Source organism: Stomoxys calcitrans, chromosome 5, assembly GCF_963082655.1.
Source record: "Stomoxys calcitrans chromosome 5, idStoCalc2.1, whole genome shotgun sequence".
Lineage (NCBI taxonomy): Eukaryota > Metazoa > Arthropoda > Insecta > Diptera > Muscidae > Stomoxys > Stomoxys calcitrans.
The window spans coordinates 147,207,129-147,228,267 of NC_081556.1; the positions used below are offsets into that span (position 1 = coordinate 147,207,129).

The 21,139-nt window shown below is 37.8% G+C and overlaps 1 protein-coding gene across 3 annotated transcripts in view; it reads left to right on the forward strand.

Moving 5' to 3' along the window:
• Positions 1–4,517: 4,517 nt before the first annotated feature.
• The window catches only part of LOC106085199 (hydroxymethylglutaryl-CoA synthase 1), a 32,926-nt gene continuing 16,304 nt past the window's right edge, over positions 4,518–21,139 (forward strand). The window contains exon 1 of one of the 3 annotated variants that reach the window (XM_059370064.1): positions 4,518–4,604. The gene's annotated coding sequence lies outside the window, so the exon portion shown is untranslated. Of the gene's footprint in view, positions 4,654–19,180; positions 19,365–21,139 lie in introns of those variants that run through there. The other 2 variants (XM_013249314.2, XM_013249312.2) reach the window with 2 other exon arrangements.

Genomic DNA, 21,139 nt, shown 5'->3' on the forward strand with positions numbered 1-21,139 from the left:
ACCCACCGAGGAGTGGAGATATTGGATGATGACTCACAACATCGCATCGATTATTATTTTTTTTAATTAATTAATTCGATTTTGAGTCTGGGAACTATTTTGTTGTTGCTATTGCTGTTTTTGTTGCAAATGCAACAAACCACCACCCTTTAGCATGGTGTATTGCATATCAAAGATGATGACTGAACCATTTCAAATTTATTCATACATTTGCAAGTCTCAAGCAGCTCAGAGCTCTTAAAGTGGGTTTGGACAATTTTGCCTGCCCAGAGTAAATTCCGGCTTGAAAACAAGTTTTTTAAATGTCTCAACACGAGAAGGGATTCTGTGGACGGAGAATTCTTGTTATTTTGTTGTGTGTTAGAGCTCTGTTGTTTTTTTTTTTTTTTTGTTTTGTTTTAATGTTCTACACAATATGCGATGCAGCCATCAAGTCACTCTAGACCGAATGGTTGGCGAGTTGCTTGGCTGATGCTTTTTAAGTGTGTCATCGATTTGGGTTTGAGTCGTAACTACAGCAATTAAAGTTTTGCCTTAGGTTTGGACAAGCCAATAATGCGATACATTAGGGTGGGTTAGTAACAACAACAAAAAACAAAACAAGTAAAAGAGTGCAAAGTTGTTTTTTTTTTTTTTTGCTGAAATTTGGGACAGTGAGTTGTGTTAGGCCCTTCCACATTCTTTGTCAATTTGGTTCAGATTGGTTCAGATTTGGATATAGCTGTCATATAGACCGATCCTCCGATTTAGGGTCTTAGGCCCATAAAAGCCACATTTATTATTCAATTTTGGTAAAATTTGGGACAATGAGTTGTGTTATGCCCTTCGACATTCTTCGTCAATTTGGCCCAGATCGGTCCAGATTTGAATATAGCTGCCATATAGACCCATCCGCCGATTTAGGGTCTTAGGCCCATAAAAGTCACATATGTTATAAAATTTTGCTGAAATTTGGGACAGTGAGTTGTCTTAAGCCCTTCGACATCCTTCGTTAATTTGGCCAAGATCGGTCCAGATTTGGATATAGCTGCCATATAGACCGATCCTCCGATTTAGGGTCTTAGGCCCATAAAAGCCACATTTATTATCCGATTTTGATGAAATTTGGGATAGTGAGTTGTCTTAAGCCCTTCGACGTCCTTCCTCAATTTGGCCCGGATCGGTCCAGATTTGGATATAGCTGCCAAATAGACGGATCCTTCGATTTAGGGTCTGAGGCCCATAAAAGCCCCATTTATTATCCGATTTTGCTGAAATTGGGAACAGTGTTTTGTGTTAGGCTCTTCGACATTTTTCTGCAACTTGGCCCAAATCGGGAGATTGATTTATATGGAAGCTATATCAGGTTATAGACCGATTTGAACCTTACTTGGCACAGTTCTTGAAAGTAATAACGGAACACCACCTGCCAAATTTCAACCAAATTGGACAAAAATTGTGGCTTGTAAGGGCTCAAGAAGTCGAATCGGGAGATCGGTTTATATGGGAGCTATATCAGGTTGTAGAACGATTGGTCCGTACTTGGCACAGTTGTTGAAAGTCGTAACAGAACACTGCATGCAAAATGTCAGCCAAATCGGACAAAAATTGGGGATTGTAAGGACTAAAGAAGTCAAATCAGGAGATCGCTTAAATGGAAGCTATATCGAAATCTGAAGCAACATGGCCCATTAGCAATCCCCAATGACCTAAATCAATATTAAGTATCTGTGCAAAATTTCGAGGAGCTAGGTTAACGCGTTCGACCGCTATCGTGATTTCAACAGACGGACGGACGGACATGGCTAGATCGACTCAGGACGTCAAAGCGATCAAGAATATATATTCTTGGGGCCTTAGACGAATATTTCGAGGTATTACAGATGAAATGACTATTGTTAATTTTTATATGAGTCCCATATTGATGGATGGCTGATTTTTTAATACAGTTTTTTACCAAGAATTTCTCATTTTGAATTTCGGATAACACTTTTGGCATTTGATTGCTGCACAAAATTTCACACAAAATAACTCGTTTTTGTAGATTTATCAATATTTTGTTGATTTTGTTATTTGTTTTTATGGACATTAAATTTTCTTTAGCCTTAGTTCCATTCGAGTTGCTTCCAAAATTTTTAAAATTAACGTAACATTATGTGATGCTGTTTTTGAAAAACACAGGGAGTTAACGATATTTTAAGCACTGGGTGACTCAAGTCGTATTGAAATAATCAAGTAATCACATCTAGATGGCGCTACACTAAAAGCGTCCATTTTATTTGCAGCCATTAATAACCCACCAAGAGATTGCTGTGAAAATCCTTAACAAAATAACATAATTTCATGAAATTTTTGATACAAACTTAATCTTACCTTCACACTACATTTGGACTTATTTGTCCATATTAACTGAAAGAAAAACTGTCACATAAACCTACAGCTGAACCTCGTTTATCCGGTTTGATCAGGATTGAGCATAGCACGGTGAATCGCATGAGTTAATTGTGTGACAGTTAAGCGAACATATTTCAGATAAGTGGGAATTTTGCTTTGCTGCAACAAAATGAGTGCAAAACTTTTTTGGTCAAATGGATTTTGGAATATATTTGCAACTTTCCCTGCTCATTAAATCTGGATTTAAGGCTCTCGTCAGCTGATTTTATTAAGGGAAAACAGATGGTCGAGCCATAAAATCCGTGTAAACAAGGTTTTAAATACTGGATTCAGTTAAGCCGAGTATTTTGTTCAGCTTTTTAAGCGGAATGCTGTCAAACTCCATATAAAAACAAGTTGGCGAAACGTCTACTAAAAATAGGCGGAAAAGTAAGTACACTGCTTATAGTGAGGAAAATGGCAAAAAAAATCGATGTGATAACGCTTGAAATCATTGCCGCCACCATTTTTGTTTGTTTTATTGGTTTCAATGGTTCGTTTGCGAAAAAAAAGATTAAATGGAGAAAACAATAAGTGCAGATAAAAAACTGATTCATTTGCGAAAAAATAAATTAAGTGGAAGAAACAATAAGTGCAGATAAAATACTTGCTTTGGTATGGAAACAACATAATTTGATTGCTGTCAAATTCCGCTTGTGAATGAAGGCAGAATAGAAAACCAAAAAAACTTAATTAAAAAGCCGTTAAGTTCTGCCGGGTCGAACTTTGGATACCCACCACCCCGGGCATATATGTAAACCACCTTTCGTTATAATCCGGTAAAGAATGCATAATTTTTGCCCCCATAGCAGCTTGGACCAAAATCGACACGGATATTAAGTGGTCTATTAAGTACAAATCATTGTTCAATTTTGTAGAACCAAATATTGGTCTTTTTGGTCCCCATATCCAAATATAGACTGATCTTAACCATATACGGAATGGATGTCGAAAAGCTTAACATAAGTCACTGTGTCAAATTTCAGTGAAATCGGATTATAAATGTGTATTTTATGGGCCAAAACTTTAAATCGAGAGATCGGTCTATATGGCAGCTATATCCAAATTTGGAGCAATCTGGGCCAAATTGAAGTAGGATGTCGACCGGCCTAACACAACTCACTGTCCCAAATTTCAGCTAATTCGGATAATAAATGTGGCTTTTATGGGCCTACGACCCTAAATCGGCGGATCGGTCTATATGGGGGCTATATCAAGACATACTCCAATATAGCCCATCTTCGAACTTAACCCGCTTATGGACAAAAAGGATCTGTGCAAAGTTTCAGTTCAATATCTCTATTTTTAAAGAATGTAGCGTGATTTCAATAGACAGACGGACAGACATGACTAGGTCGTCTTAGATTTTTACGCTGATCAAGATTATATATACTTTATGGGATTGGAAATGGATATTTTGATGTGTCGCAAACGGAATGACAAAAATCATTCGGTGGTGGGTATAAAAAGCGTCGGTGAAACGCTGAAGGAAAATAGGTGAAAAGTAGTACTCTGTTTATAGTGAGAAAAATGGCAGAAAAAAATTGTAATGGCAACGCTTGACATCATTGTCGGCATCACTTTTGTTTTATTGGTTTCAATCAAGATATATTCAATTACAGGTAGTGGTAGTTGCCAAACAACAAAATATTGAGTGCACTATCTGTCAAAATCAGTGATTAGTGCAACTTTGATTTTGAGTATGTTATGTATGTTTGACGATCGCGTTTATTTTGCATAAGAAAATGACTTGTTGCACAGCGACTACGGTTGTGTTCTCAATAGGCGTCCCGAAATATACATTTTCCCCAGATAAAAAAACAAAATCGGCAAATTTTTGCGTTTGTTTTTTTTTATTTTTATATGGAGTTTCAACGCGAAACCCGAATATAGTACCTGCCTTTATTTGGTAATAAAACAAGCAAGTTTTTTTGCTTCAAAATCCATTATCCAATAAATGTAATCACGAAAAATTTCGCGAGAAGCGAACATAGTACCAGCCCTAAGAAATCAACATACAACTTTCACAAACGCTACACGTTGGCATTTAGTTAAAACGTCCAACAACCCAACAACAGCTGTTGTTGACATTTCATACTCATCGTCAAATGGCAGCTTTGTGCAATAAGCATTCACTCTCTTCTAGAAATTAAGCAACAATTACACAAATTCCGAGATTACCAATAAGTTTTGTAAGTGTTTTAAAGACAGTTCAACTAATAACATAGACAAAGTGACTAAGTAAGTTTATACCATTGACTGTTGTGCTAAATATCAATGAAAAAAAGGTTGATTTCCATCAACATTTATTTTGTGAAAGTTACCATTTGCATTGCATTGTTGTTGGGTTCTTTAACTACTACTGGATTACATCGTCTCCAATTTCTCCAGTGGTCTGATTGGTTTTTTTTTTTTGGTTTTTGTCGATAAGGGCAGAAAGGGGCAATGATGTAACCATGCCACATGCCTCTAAGAAAAGCTAAAGAATTACATTTTTGTTGTTTTGTTATAATTGTGAATGCGGCAACATGCATAATTATTGTATTACTTACTCTCTATTGGAAATGACCCAGCGTAGCTGATTACAAAAGGCAAGAGTTTAATCAGTTTGGCGCTTATGGAGCGTTTGTGCCTTGTATGCCCGTAGGCAGTGTACAATGTACATTCCTTTGTTATGAATTCTTCATATGATTTCTCACAAGTTTTTTTGTTTTCATTCATCTTTTAATGCAATTCTTCATCGGTTACCAGGAGTTGATATTGAATTGTGCAAGTGACATACATACTAACAAAGGCGCTCTCTTTTTTAAATACACGTATATGCTAGCGATGTTTTCACTGGTGTGTGTGTGTGTTTGTCCATTGGGTTGACCAACATGTGAAAGTGTTTTTTGTTTTTTTTTTGTGGGGTGTGGGGTCTCTTGTGCTCTCTTGAGGGAACCAATTACACTTGCATGCACGGTAAGTGATGATGACATAGGCACATGTGTTCCTATCGCAGCCATTAGTCAGGAGATTCTTTTTTCCGGCCGGTCACATCGTAGAGAATAAGAGAAATTAAATTTCTTTTGTAGAGGGTCAAGTTCTTATGTTAATTCTTGTAATCTTTAATAAGTGCGATATTTGGGGACACTGTTGTTTCTTAGAACATTTACACCGGTATTCACAAAACTTATTGCTGCCTTAAAGTAGGTTTATTGGACAATTCTATGAAGGAAATAAAACTAATTGAGCGCTGCTTCAAGTTTTTAATATTCATATAATGTTGTATTTGGAGAGCGTGCTTAAGCACACCAATATATAGTCTCAACGACAGACTATCTATATTGGTTTGCTTAGACTCATTGCGTTAACAATCGTCAAAAGGTCTTAAAATGCACTGCGGGTTTTTTTCACGGAATATAGTTAATGTGGTGTTTAAATTGTATAGAATTTTGTATTTTAACCATATTTGTGACATTATGAAAAATTTAATACAGTTGTAATTTAAATCAGACCATATTCGGATATAGCAACAACTTCACGATTTGAGGTCTTGAGCCCATAAAGTCGGATTTATTGCCCGCACTCATTGAAATTTGGGACAGTTATTTGTGCAAAACTAGGCGCTGGTTAATAAAAAAATTGTACACTAATGTTGAAATTTTTTGCTGTGGCCACTCTTATTACCTATATCTGGAAAATAAACAGAGCTATCACCCTATTTTGCCAGGAAAATATTCCAATAAGAGAGACAATCACATAGACCAGTTTCAATTCTTTGGTCAATATCTCAGACAGTTGATGCACGACTTCTCCTGAGCCTTGTTGGAGACGATGACACCTTTGCAAGACATCACTGCGCATATTCGTCGACGTTTCAACAAGATCAAGCGTTGCTATAGCATGCTACTCGTGGCTGGTGATATATTGAAGGCTTTTGATACGCCCAGCCACAGAACGCTTTCGGGTATATCGCGTCCCTTCAGTTAAATGTAAAACTTAGAATACCCGAATAGAATAGCGATTTATTTGTATATGGAATTATGTGTAAAAATCGGTGTCTCATAGGGTGAATTCCCAATGTTTTGAATAGCTCTGATATGGTTTCGTATGCCGACGATTGCACGATCATGGCTTAAGACACCCACGTTGTTGTTATTTTAACAGTTTATTGTACACTGAGACGGCAGCCCTTGCCGATGAAGGATTTCATCGGGTCAATCCGGTACGTACAACCAGCTGACATGAGATTGGACCCCACCAAGGCACCCACGTCGATGACATATGCGATTGGTTGAACATTGATCTCACAAAAGAGTTAAATAGGCAAGAAATTTGAAGATTACCGCCGCAAATTTTCAAATACATCGTTTACAAGATGATGATAATGGTGTAGACACGATTGCTATAAGCAGGGTTGCCAGTATTTTTCTGTCCTTTTCGAATCCTTTTCCCCAAAAATCCATAACTTGAAGTGAATATCAACAATAAATATTCTCAAAATATTTTGAAAGGTTTTTTATAAAAAGACAAATAGATTTAATTTCTTGGACAAAAATATTTCTCACCTGAAGGCATGGATATACAATTTTTGAAGTTGCAAAAAATGGAAAGCGATAAGGGGTCTGTTTTTTTCTTGGCATTATACATTCAATGCAAGTCAGGTTACCCAAAAGATAACCGTTGCCAAGTTGGATTTGATAGATTTTAAACGTTATCGTGCAAACGTTGGAGGAAAAATCGAAAAAGTTTTACTCTGTTTATAATGAGGAAAATGGCAAAAAGAAATTTTAGTGGCAACGCTTAAAATCATTGTTGACATCATTTTTATACCCACCACCGAAAGAGGGGGGGTATATTCATTTTGTCATTTCGTTTGCAACACATCGAAATATCCATTTCCGACCCTATAAAGTATATATATTCTTGATCAGCGTAAAAATCGAAGACGATCTAGCCATGTCCCTCCGTCTGTCAGTTCAAATCACGCTACAGTCTTTAAAAATAGAGATATTGAGTTGAAACTTTGCACACATTCTTTTTTTGTCCATAAGCACGTCAAGTTCGAAGATTGGCTATATCGGACTATATCTTGATATAGCCCCATTATAGACCGATCCGCTGATTTTGGGTCTTAGGCCCATAAAAGCAACATTTATTATCCGATTTTGCTGAAATTTGGGACAGTGAGTTATGTTAGGCTCGTTGACATATTTCTGCAATTTGGCTTGGATCGGTCCAGATTTCGATATAGCTGCCATTTAAAAGGCGGATTTATTGTCCAATGTCGCCGAAATTTGGGTTAGGCCCTTCGACATTTTTCTTCAATTTGACCCAGATCGGTCCAAATTTGGATATAGCTGCCATATAGACCTATCTTTTGATTTAAGGTTTTGGGCCCATAAAAAGCGCATTTATTGTCTGATGTACAGTGAGTTACGTTGGGCCGCTTGAAATGTTTCTGTAATTTGGCCCCGATTGGTCCAAATTTGTATATAGCTGCCATATAGACCGATCTCTCGATTTGAGGTTTATGGCCCATAAAAGGCGCATTTATTGTCTGATGTCGCCGAAATTTGGTACAGTGAATTGTGTTAGGCCTTTCGACATTCTTCTTCAATTTTCCTCAGATCGGTACAGATTTGGATATAGCTGCCATATAGACCAATCTCTCGATTTAAGTCTTTGAGCCCATTAAAGGAGCATTTATTGTCCGGTTTCGCTGAAATTTGGAACAGTTAGTTATGTTAGGCTTTTCGACATTTTTCTTCAAGTTGGCCCAGATCGGTTCAGATTTGGGTATAGCTGCCATATAGACCGATCTCTCGTTTTAAAGCCTTGGCAACATAAAAGACACATTTATTATCCGATTTCGCTAAACTTTGACAAAATGACTTATGTTAGGCTTTTCGACGTCCGTATCGTGTGTGGTTCATATCGGTCTATATTTGGATATGGCTACCAAAAATACCAATAATTGCTCTACAAAATTGAAAAATGGTGTCGCAGTGCGGCGCTCTTTCATTAAGCTTAAAACTCGAATCAGAAAACACTCATGTGCATGGCGAAACAATTAAAGGTGGTCTCATTTGTACAACAACCACAAAACATATGGTGCAATCCGCCATCTTGCCATCAAGCTGATCGAAGTTTTGCCAACACACACACAAAAAAAATTAGTGTGCGTGTGTGTATATGTGTGCGTACATAAGCAGATAATAGGTCTGTTCGCGTACTGTTCCACTAAAAATTTGCAGGAGAGTAAGAGCCTCTTTTTAAAAAATAGCTTGGAAAACAAATTTTTTTAAATAAAAAAATGCTGGCGATACTTGTGAGGTATTTTCTTTAAATAGACGTCAATTTATTGACTCGAGATTGAAAAGGCTAGAAGAGCAGCTATTTGTATATCCGTGATCTCCATGCCGCTGGACAGCCATCACAAATTACCGTGCAATCCCATGACAGCCTGTTGTACGTACTGCATTGGCCAGATAGAGTCTTTCAGTGTACAACACACTGCTACAACAACAAGCGTGCATCATCCGTTGCGCCAAGTTGCACAAAATCTCTACACTGATGCTGAAGAATCTGGTTCTGCCTCGAGTCGATTACCTTACAACTGTCCACAGCCTATCTGAAAACTATTATAGTACCCGATGTTTGGAAGATGGTCAGTCTGATACCGCTACTGAAACCTGAAAAGGATACGAGCAAGGGGGACTCGTGCAGACCGATCTCCCTTCTCTCATCAGTAGCCAAGACGCATGAAGGACTATTTCTTCTTTTGTATTTTTCATGTAGCGGCTGCTTTCATAAAAAAAAGCTGACCTTTACAAAACATCTGTTCAAAGTTGCAAATTTCTGCTGGAAAAAAGTCCCAGCATGGCGAAACAATTGAAGGTGTCTCATTTGTACCACAACCGCAAATCATATGGTGCAATTCGCCATTTTGCCATCAAGCTGATCGACGTTTTGCCAACACATACAAAGAAATTTGAGTGCGTGTGGTATACGTACGAGTACATGAGAAGAGAATTATGCATCAAAGAGAATGCAAATAAAAGTCTAACATCTTAATACTGTCAAAACTGACCGTCTGTTTACAGCTGTTTGCGTGAGGCCAACTTTTTAAATCCACCTTGAAGTCCCAGTAGAAATTTGCAGGTTCTCTATTTTTGAAGGTTCTCTAGAGCGCGAGTGCGCTCTCTTCTGCTGGCAAATAAAGTACGCGAACGACTTTCAGTAAAAATTTGTCCAAATTTGCACAAATTTTCGAGTTCCCGAACACAGCTAGTTTGCGAAAAAGAAAATGACAACAAAGAGAATGCGAACAAAAATCTGACATCTTAATACCGTCAAACCTGGCCGGCGTGGGACCACCTTTTAAATTCGCATTGACTCATGTGATAAAAACAAAATTACAAAGATAAAAACAAAATTTTGAATAAAAAGTCCCCAAATCAAAAATTTGGTACCCATTTTCGAAAATAAATCCATAATTTTGGGGAAAATCTCAAATACTGGCAACATTGCCCGTAAGAACAGCAGATTGAGTTATACTGAGCTTATCCTGAACCAGCTAGAATGTTGTTGTTCTAGTTCCCAAATATCTGCATGCGGAGGTAGCGATACTCGTCAAGCTTCTATATCCATTTCCATTGCGCCGATTGTCGTGGGAACGTGATGGCTATTTATTATTTAAAGGCGCCAATAACTCGCCTTGTCCCGGTAGGACAAATCATAGGCACTCAGTGTTAAAGCAAGAGCCAGTGCTACCTCTCACTAAGACTCTCCATTCGATACCGCTGATTGTTCGCGACTACAATTGCAGAAGTCCGGTAGCTCTCAGCTGAGCTTCTCATGATAACGTTAGTCATAGTTATCCCGTGCCGTGTTCAAAGTAGTGGTACTCGGTTCATCATCTATCGACATTTACATGTGATGTAATATGTGTATGGGTTAATAATTTTAATCGTTGTGAATTCACATAATTTGATTTATAAAAAAAAAGTTGAAAATGTGCCTTTGTAGTTGAGTTGAATGCTTGAAACACAGAATAGCTTCCTCATCGATTTGAGTTCAATAGCATTTATTTGCATTTCAATTGCTTTCAATTTGTGCATTGCAATTCAAACATTCCAATCGAATGCAATAAAAACCCACTCAAATTAATTACAAATAAATATAGATCCATTTACAGAAATATATTCAACGAAAAATCGTAAGACATTCCAAAGTAGTATTCCGTTGTACAATGCAAAAGTCAAACAATGGAAGAGCTAAAATATTCTCTTTCTCTCTTTTCATTCTTAAATGTGTATTCCTAAAAAGCAGAGTATTGTGTAAACAATACCCCCAGATATACTTAACCTCTGTTAGATTTTGAACTGAACTTTTTGTTTTAATTCAAATTGGTGTTGAATTCTCCACAATATTTGACAAAAATGTCATTATATTTTATGCAACTTTTGCTGGTCATTGAGTGGCTGTCTTAGTAGTGGCGCTTATCAAATGTCGCTATCGTTTGACTTTCCATCAAATTCAAAAGAAATCGCAATGCTTTTGTTGCCACTTCCCTATAGTCATGCAAAAAAAAAAAAAAAAAACAATGGTGAACTACCGAATCTCTTTCTTCGGCCCAGAAATGATTCAATGGGACTGAATAATTAAAGCTTAAGTTCAATAAGTGTACATTGAATGGACAGCCCCATCGTCAAGGTGAGTTCACTCGGAGGCCAGTTTGGCCCCAGTTAGAAGGAGTGTAGGAGAAAAGGGAAGAGAAGAATAAGATAGGGACCATATATTTACCTATTTCGCCTGCATTAATGTGTATACCATGAAAGAAGATAACTGATCTAAAGCTGCCTAAATGAGATTGTGAATTTTCTTCGTTTTCTCAAATGACCATGTGTGTGTCAATTCCCCATAGATAATTGATGCTAGACGTGAAAGGGATAGAGCTTATGGGGAATATGTCCGGAGTCGAACGAATGATCAATGGAACATTTATTGTCGTTTAAGGAACAAGACCAAGTCTATAATCCAACAAGTAAGAGCGTGCTAAGTTCGGCCGGGCTGAATCTTATGTACCCTCCACTATGGTCGCATCTGTCGAGTTCTTTGCGCAGTATCTGTTTTAGGCAAACTAAGTATTGGGTTGCCCAAAAAGTAATTGCGGATTTTTCATATAGCCAGCGTTGACAAATTTTTTCACAGCTTGTGCTTCTGTAATTGCAATCTTTCTTCTGTCTGTTATCAGCTGTTACTTTTAGCTTGCTTTAGAAAAAAAGTTTAAAAAAAGCATATTTGATTAAAGTTCATTCTAAGTTTTATTAAAAATGCATTTACTTTCTTTTAAAAAATCCGCAATTACTTTTTGGGCAACCCAATATAATGAATAAGGAGGGAGGAGCAGCTATATAAAGTTATAGTCCGATTCGGGGCTCAAGAAGTGAAATCGGGAGATCGGTTTATATGGGAGCTGCATCAAGCTATAGATCGATTCTGACCATATTGCACACGTATATTGAATGCCGTGGGAGGAGCCGTTGTACAAAATTTGTGCCAAATCGGATGAGAATTGCGCTCTCTAGAGGCTCAAGAAGTCAAGACCCAAGATGGGTTTATATGGCAGCTATATCAGGTTATGAACCGATTTGAACCATACTTGGCACACTTGTTGGAAGTGAAATCAAAACACTATGTGCGAAATTTCAGTCAAATCGGACGAGAATTGCGCCCTCTAGAGGCTGAAGAAGTCAAGACCCAAGATCGGTTTATATGGCAGCTATATCAAAACTTGGACCGATTTGGCCCATTTACAATCCCAACCGACCTACACTAATAAGAAGTATTTGTGCAAAATTTCAAGCGGCTAGCTCTACTCCTTCAAAAGTTAGCGTGCTTTCGACAGACAGACGGACGGACGGACATGGCTAGTTCGACTTAAAATGTCACGACGATCAAGAATATATATACTTTTTGGGGTCTTAGACGCATATTTCGAGATGTTACAAACAGAATGACGAAATTAGTATACTCCCATCCTATGGTGGAGGGTTTAAAAATCCCGTTTTCAGTATTGTACGTAGAAGGTTTTTTTTTCTAAAGCTGCCATTAGACGATCTCTTTCCACTAAATTCACTATGACGCCTTCTTTCCAGTTCTTCACGGCAAATGCTCAGCATCGGACGGAGATGCAAAAGGGAATGGTGGTCTTCGTAGCATACTCTGCACGCATTCTCAGATGTCCACTGATCATTTCGATGCGATCGCGCAAGACAATTGAAGCAGTGCCCCAACCGGCGAACCTCCCTGCGGCGAGCACCTACGTCCATATCTAGAAAGCACCGACAGAACCGCAGGGAGTAGAATCGCTTGCGCACCAAGTATTTATGGAAATCGGGGTTCATAGGGGCATTGTGAATAGACGAAAGAGTTTTTGATTTTCATCAATAATAGTCTGTGTTCAACTAAGTGACTAGGAGTACCTATCGCGTAGATACCTTCACGCTAGTTTTCTTAAAATGGAATAAATAGCACTTAGAGAAAGGAAATTGAGTAGAAGTTTTGAGACTAGGAGACGAGTAAATTTTAAGATTAGGAAGTCGTCGTTTCGGTTTGAGTTTAAAACAAGTAAAATGGGCCAGATTGGCAAGACCAAATTTTGGGAACACACCACCATGGATTCTGCAAAAAATTTATACAAAACAAATTTAATTGAAGGGGATAATTTTATTCTACATACCAAACTTCTGTCAAACCAGCAAAAATTAAAACTTCTAGGAAACGAACAAGGATGATCGAGAAACCGGTTTACATGGGAGCTATATCAGTTTATAGACCGATTTGGACCCTATTTGGCACAGTTGTTGGAAGTCATTGCATGAAAAATTTCAGTCAAATCGGACAAAAATTAGGGCTTGTAAGGGCTCAATAAGTTAAATCGGGAGATCGGTTTATAAGGGAGCTATATATAAATCTGAACCGATAAGGCCCATTTGCAGTCCCCGGCGACCTACATCAATATTAAGTATCTGTGCAAAATTTCTACCTCTACGCGTTCGACCGCTATCACGATTTCGACAGACGGACGGACCTGGCTAGATCGACTCAGTAGGTCGAGACGATCAAGAATATATATACATTCTCCCGCTTGGGCGAGAAGGTCAATTAATGACTCAATGTCTTTATTGAGGCGTTATAAGGTCGTGATGGCGATGCGCAGTTAGAAATTTTTGTCAGTTTCATCTGATATCAGTGTTTTGAAAGTTCAGCTATTAAGTACATTGTAAAAAAGTATGCAACTCAACACAGAAAAAAAAATTTCTATAACAAAATTGCCCGTTGGCAACTCAACTGAGGTTGGATTGCCATCGATATTCAACCCATAACTTTCACAATAAAAGCTTTATGGAAAAACGAGGTAGAGATTTATTGGAGTTAAGGGAGGAACTCCTATCAACAGTGGGGTAAGTCATATATTCCGAAAATCTTCAGTCACATATTGTCCCATGTGATTTTGTGGGAAATTTTAGGGTGTTTCGCCACCAAATTTGGATTACAAAAAGGAACAAATGCAATTAAGGTAGAAGTTATAGACGTTTAACCAGTGGATTTCGATCCAAGAGCACTATGTGTATCCTTGTGCCAAATTATATATTCCCTTCCAGACAGAGCGCCTGTAACTCTGACATCTCTTTTTTTATTATATATGTTCATCTTATATATTTTTATACCCTACACCATAGGATGGGGGTATACTAATTTCGTCATTCTATTTGTAACACCTCGAAATATGCGTCAAAGACCCCATAAAGTATATATATTCTTGATCGTCATGACATTTTAAGTCGATCTAGCCGTGTCCGTCCGTCCGCCCGTCTGTCTGTCGAAAGCACGCTAACTTTCGAAGGAGTGAAGCTAGGCGCTTGAAATTTTGCACAAATACTTTCTATTAGAGTAGGTCGGTTGGGATTGCAAATAGGCCAAATAGATCCATGTTTTGACATAGCTGCCATATAAACCGATCTTGGGTTTTGACTTCTTGAGCCTCTAGGGGGCGCAATTCTCATCCAATTTGACTGAAATTGTGCACGTGGTATTTTGGTACCACTTCCAACAACTGTGCTAAGTATGGTTGAAATCGGTTTATAATCTGATATAGCTGCCATATAAACCGATCTTGGGTCTTGATTTCATGAGCCTCTAGGCGGCGCAATTCTCATCCGATTTGACTAAAATTTTGCACGTGGAAATTTGGTATCACTTTCAACAACTGTGCTAAGTATGGTTGAAATCGGTTCATAACCTGCTATAGCTGCCATATAAACCGATCTTTGATCTTGGATTCTTGAGCCGCTAGAGGGCGCTATTCTAATCCGATCTCGCTGAAACTTTGCATGAGATGTTTCTTTATGACTTTTAGGAGCTGTACCATGTAAGGCTCAAATCGGTCCATAACCTTATAAAGCTGCCATATAACCCGATCTGGGATCTTAACTTCTTAAGCCTTTAGAGGGCGCACTTCTTATCCGATTCGGCAGAAATTTTGTACAACGGCTTCTCCCATGACCTTCAACATACGTGTCCAATATGGTCTGAATCGATCTATAGCTCGATACAGCTCCCATGTAAAACGATCTCCCGATTTTGCTTTTTGTGCCCCTACAAGGCACAATTCTTACCAAATGACTTCTACAATGGACTTCAACATTCAATTCATTTATGATCCCAATCGAACTATAACTTGATATCTTATTCATTGTTCTTTGTTTGCCTAAAAAGGGATACAGCGCAAAGAACTCGACAAATGCGATCTATGGTGGAGGAGATATAAGATTCGGCCCGGCCGAACTTAGCACGCTCTTACTGGTTCATATTCAGATCATTAGAGCCAACCGAATATTGAGTATTCGGTCAATGCTAAATTCAGTTTCGGTCAACATATTTTCAGTTGGCTACTTGACACCAGCAATAATATAATTCTTATATATTCTAATATCAATAAAGTAAAACGAATAGTGATATAGCTTATCGAATTTCTCCCCATGTTAGATAAGGCCGCCGGTAAGAAAATCCCAGAAATTCTACTAACAACAAATAACAAATGGAACAAAATAAAATTCATATGGGAAAGACCTAAAAACTTAAATAATTTCTTGATAGTCGCTCATTTATAACACCAGGGGCAAGGTAATAGCTGCACGTTATTTTTTTTCCTCCAAATTATCTGGAAAAAGGTCTCATTTAGATAGCCACTTAAAGGCCAGAGCCAAAGTACAAAGTAATGTATGATCGAAAATTAACAAAGCGACGGCAGTAGCAGCCGCGGCAGTTGCAGCAACAATTGGCGTGACGCAATTGCGTTGACAATTGGCGTGACGCAATTGCTGTTTGCCCACAAAAATCATCATCATGCACATTGTTTGTGGTGAGATCTTTAGCCAAACGGGTTCGTTCCATAGATGAACCAAAAGCAAGGTGGCAGCGCAAGAGCATTAGGCAGAAATGAATACGCAAAACAGCATCGTGTAACTGAAACACGTTAGCAGCAACATCAGCGCATGGCTCTACAACATTCGTACTGCGGAGAAAATAAACAAAATCGTCAAAGCCATGGGGCCAACTATTATATTTTGAACTTTTATTCTTGTGTGTGTTTTTTTTGGGCTGTATGGTTGCCAAAGAATTATTTTTCGCAGCCGATCGTTAGTCTGATATTTTAGATTTTTTTACTGCTTTTTAGCATTGCTTTTGATTCGCAAGTGTAGTTTTTCGATATTTCAATCAGGATTGACATGTGTTTTATTAACATTTGGATTGGCATTTAAATCAAGAAGCAAACAAACTTGATTGTGTAACGCTTCGTGTTCTTGTTTACATATGATCTTTGTTGTTGTTGCTCTTATTCAGCTTTTCGCCGTTGTTGCTGTTTATAACTGTGATGCTTCTGCTGTTTTTGTTTTGTTTTGTTTTTCAATTAACCAACACGCAGGGGATGTCCCCTATATATGCAGTGCATTGCGTTGGAGAGGATAGTTAAAGATAGGAGGGGGGAAAGAGGTAGTAGTGTGTATTGACACTTGCTTTGAATTTCTAGATGTCGTAAGTAGCGGAAAAAACATCCGCTGACTCCACATACGAACCGTTCTTGCGAAAAAGAATTCTCTCGGTAGTGCATGGTCCGATCAGTTGGTCAATCGATTACAAACCGGTGCGCATTTCTAGAAAATCTTGTATTTCTGACTGAAGACTAACCAGTCAACGCCCGCCTCTGGACATGGTCAAGCAGCTCCAAGGATGATTTTGGAGCTTCGGCCCATATATGCTAGTTATATTCCATCTTCGGCCTAATGTACGTAGATCAGCGGGAATGAAATATTTCTTACACCGCTTAAGAAAGCCCAAGCACTTCAATGCTGCTTTGGACACTTTGAATACATGTTTTGACCAACGAACATCACATTGAATCATCATGTCCACAACATCAAGAGCCTCTGACTGCTTGATATCTACACCATCGATAGATATTTACGATTGTAAAGTGTCAGTGAATCGTCAGTGAGGGACAACAAACTGCACTCCGTTTTGCGTGCATTAAAACCTACTCTGTTCATTCGGTCCCACTCAAATATGGCCAGCAAATCCTGGCACAGTGTTACGTCCGTAATCCGCCTCCTGTCTTCCATCTCTTCAAGACTCGGCCTATGGTCGAATGTAAATTAATGACAGAGGTTGCTGTCATCCGCGAACGAGTCGATCGGATTCAAAGTCAGATCGTCAATGAAAATAAGAAAAAGAGAGGGAGAAAGAACAGAGTCTTGTGGTACTCCTGCGGTCAACTTATATTCGCCGTCATCTTGTGCTAAATTGTCTGAGAAGGATCTTTTAGCACTATAAGCAATCAAGTCTAGTGTCTTCATATATACTGATCGTGAACATAATTTAGCACACGTGCTAGGACGTTAAATAGAACATCTCACGCTAAATTTTATAAAGATCGAAACGAAATTGTGGTGAATGCAGCCAAAAGAGCCATATCGGATGAAAGATATATATGGAAGCTATATCTAAATCTGTTCCTATTTTAATGAAGTTTTGCATAAGTATTGGGACGACAAATAAAACATCTCTTGCTAAATTTTGTAAGGATCGGATCAAAATTGTGACTACAACAGCCTTAAAAGACCATATCAAATGAAAGATATATATGGGAGCCATATCTAAATCTGATCCGATTCTGATGAAATTTTGCACACATATCAAGAAAAGCACTTAATGCCAAATTTGGAGAAGATCGGATCAAAATTGTGGCTTCTACGGCTTTAAAAAGCCATATCGGATGAAAGATATATATGGGAGCTATATCTAAATCTGAACCGATTTTTTTCAAAACCAATATTGTTCGTCCTTGGACCAAAAAAATGACTTGTGCAAAATTTTATGAAAGTCATTAACCGGCACCGTTAACATGGCACATCTGATGCATGGTCATTGTAATAGTATAGGTGAAAACAAAGATGTATGCGTCACATGTATACATAACCATCAGTCATGGCTGAAAAATCAAAATCATTTGATTTTTTTCGATCAAAGGCGTCAATCGATTACCCTTTCAAAGAAATGTGTAATCGTTAATTGACAGATATTGAAAAACACGTTCTGTGTGAAATAAAGTTATAACAAGGGAAGAAAAGTATGAATAATTAAATAAAACCAAAGAAAAGAAAACAACTATGTACAGTTTTTGGCAAAAGCTTTAATCAACAAGTACACACGATGAGCATGATCGTGATGTACCGTCTAAAAGGGCCATTAAGTTTTATCGTAAGGATAATAGACGTCGGCCAAACGTTAGCTTAAAGTATGCGGAAAAGTAGTACTCTGCTTTTTGTAAGGAAAATGGCGAAACAAATTCTAGTGGCAACCCTTGAGACCATTGCCGGCATCATTTTTGTTTGTTTCATTGGTTTCAAAGTTCGATTTTCTTTTATTATTTGCGAAAATAATAAATGAAATAGAGAAAGCAATTAGTGCAGATAAAAAACGTGTTTTTCTATAGAAACAAATTTCGCTCGCCCAACAAATAAAAATTTTCGTTGCTATTCCGAAAGCAGAATAGTACTGCAAATTTTGCCCATGAACATTCCACTGAGGAACAGGTGCAAACTTCTCACATATCAATGAGTGCAGTCCGATTCAAGTTTAGGCACAATGATAAGGGGCCTCCTTTTTACAGCCTAATCCGAACTGCGTGCCGCAGTGCAACACCACTTTGGAGAGAAGTTTTAGATGGTATAGTACCTCACCAGCATTAGGAGGAAAAAAAACCGCTGAAAATTTTTTCTGATGGTCTCGCCAGGATTCGAACCCGGACGATCAGTGTCATAGGCGGCCATGCTAACCTCTGCGTTACGGTGGCCTCCAGCAAAATAGTATACAAATTCTTAAACAATAAACAAGTATTCAGAAAACCAAATTCCTTTAACTAGAGGAATATCGATACGATAAATTGTAACCGGAGAATGAGAAACCCACCCTAAATATAGAAAATAAACCTGCGACAACTTTTGATTTTCTACCAATCTATCAAATTTGACTGGAATATCGAAAAACGGCAACACTGTTTATATCGCGATTGTCACTGCTCTCTCATCAGACTCCACTGAGTATTACGTTTTTGAGAAAATACTTTTGGCTTTGTAGTTGTTGTTGTTACTGGTATGGCTGTTTCGCATTTTGATGTGTTCAGTGAGTGTTTAACGAAATTCGTTGGCAGACCAGACAGTCTGTCAGTTATCCAAGTGATTTTCACTTAAACGGTTCAGTTTAACGGTTGTAAATACGAACTCGAAAAACCATCGGAAGTTGAAGAAAATAAGACGTTAAAAAGTGATCGGTAAACGAAGCTAATAAATAAAATAGGCTTTCACACGCACACACCCAAAAAGGATCTTCAGCGATTTAAAGTAATTTTGTTTGATATCCTTAAAATGAAAAAAACAGAGTTATTTAATAAAAAAAAAATAATAAGAAAAGAAATATTGTGATCCTACCCAGAAACTCTAGTAATGTTGTCAAGAGGGAGTGTACTTTTTTTTTTTGGTCTTCATAATGAATCTTCATGTTGTTTGATGGCTATCACGCTTTCCCAAACTTGACACTACATTGCTATGACTATGGTGTTGGTGATGATGGTAATGACGAGCCGATGAAGATGAAGTGCTTTGTTAATGACCCAAATTCTTGTGGTGATTTGCTTATTTGTCTTATTAACACCTTTTAGACACAATTTTGTATAATAAATCCCCACAATTACATGCTGTGGTGATGTGTTGGGAATATGTGTTGGAATGTCTTTTAACTTAAGAGGGATGGTATAAAAAATAAGGTTTAAACCGCCTATTGTGATTGTGAAGTTTAATCGCCAATTGATTCGTATTGGGACTTAGTCTGCAAATGGAGCTATATAACGGTTGTTACTGTAGCCATATTATGTACATATATGGGGTTAACGATCCTTGGAAAGCTCCCTTTCGTGAGCAAGTTTGTTCCGGTGCATAGACTTCATCGCTGGGGGAAGGATCTAAGCGGTATTTAATCTGAGTGTTGTTGTTCATTAGTGTCCTTTGCATAAAAAAATTATTTAGATCCATCAAAAATTTAAGCTTCTGAAGGGTCAGGAATGCTAACAGTGTTGCTGAAGTTAACATTCCTTAAACCATTAATGGCTGACCATCGATTGCATTGTCGGATTTGGATGAAATTTAATTTATTCATTATTTAGAGCATTTATATTGAAGTAGTAATTTTTGCCACTATACTTTTACAACCTAAAAAATCATTTTCTCAATATTTTATCACCATTTACCGAAAAAATTTAATTTTAATGAGTGACATAAAATCGCACCTGCTGTCAAATCGTATCGCCAAAAATTTATTAATTTTTAATAAAGAACCCATCAAAAGGAACAAGGCACTTAAAAGGTATTCCGAAATTTAACTCCTAAGAATTTTGAGAAATTTTTATTTTTTTGATATAGAAAATTACCGACTTTCGACAAGCCAGTTGTCCTCCAAAAAATTATCTTATATGACGGGAATTTTTTTAACAAATTTCATTCGTCTAATTTACGCCAATCCAAATATAAGGATACCTCTTTCCTAACTCGAGCCAGAGTTTTTCTAAGACAGTTCTATTCTTGGGTATTTTTCTACCCATTCGTCGCTAATGGGTTAATATGACGCTGAACATCGAGGTTTTCATCCCGGCAGGATCATCAGAAAATTAGTTCAATGCTGGCGAAATTTGTGAGCTATTCAGTCATGTAAAACTTCTTTAAGAAGCGGTGATGCTAAGTGACACCTGGATTAGACTCGGCAAAAAAGGAGAGAAAGAACTCTACGCTGTTCCTTAATGGAATGTTCGTGGCAAATTTGCAAATATCTAGTTTTAGATTCTTCTGGTTCGGTTATTGGAAGTCACAAGTGAGCATCACATTCCAAATTTTAGCTTTTGGAATAATAAAGGCGTCACGACAACACTGAAAGATGAGCTACTGTCTTAAATCTGTCAAGAAACAAGACACATTTGTAGTCATCCTAAGGTGTAAACACCCTGTTATTCTGCAAGTGGACAGGACGAAAAGTCCAACGACAGAATTAGGTTGTAGTTTTTGCCGCTGCAAAACAAAACAAGTAAAAGCAAGCAAAGTTTGGTTCATCCATACGAACCAACACGTTC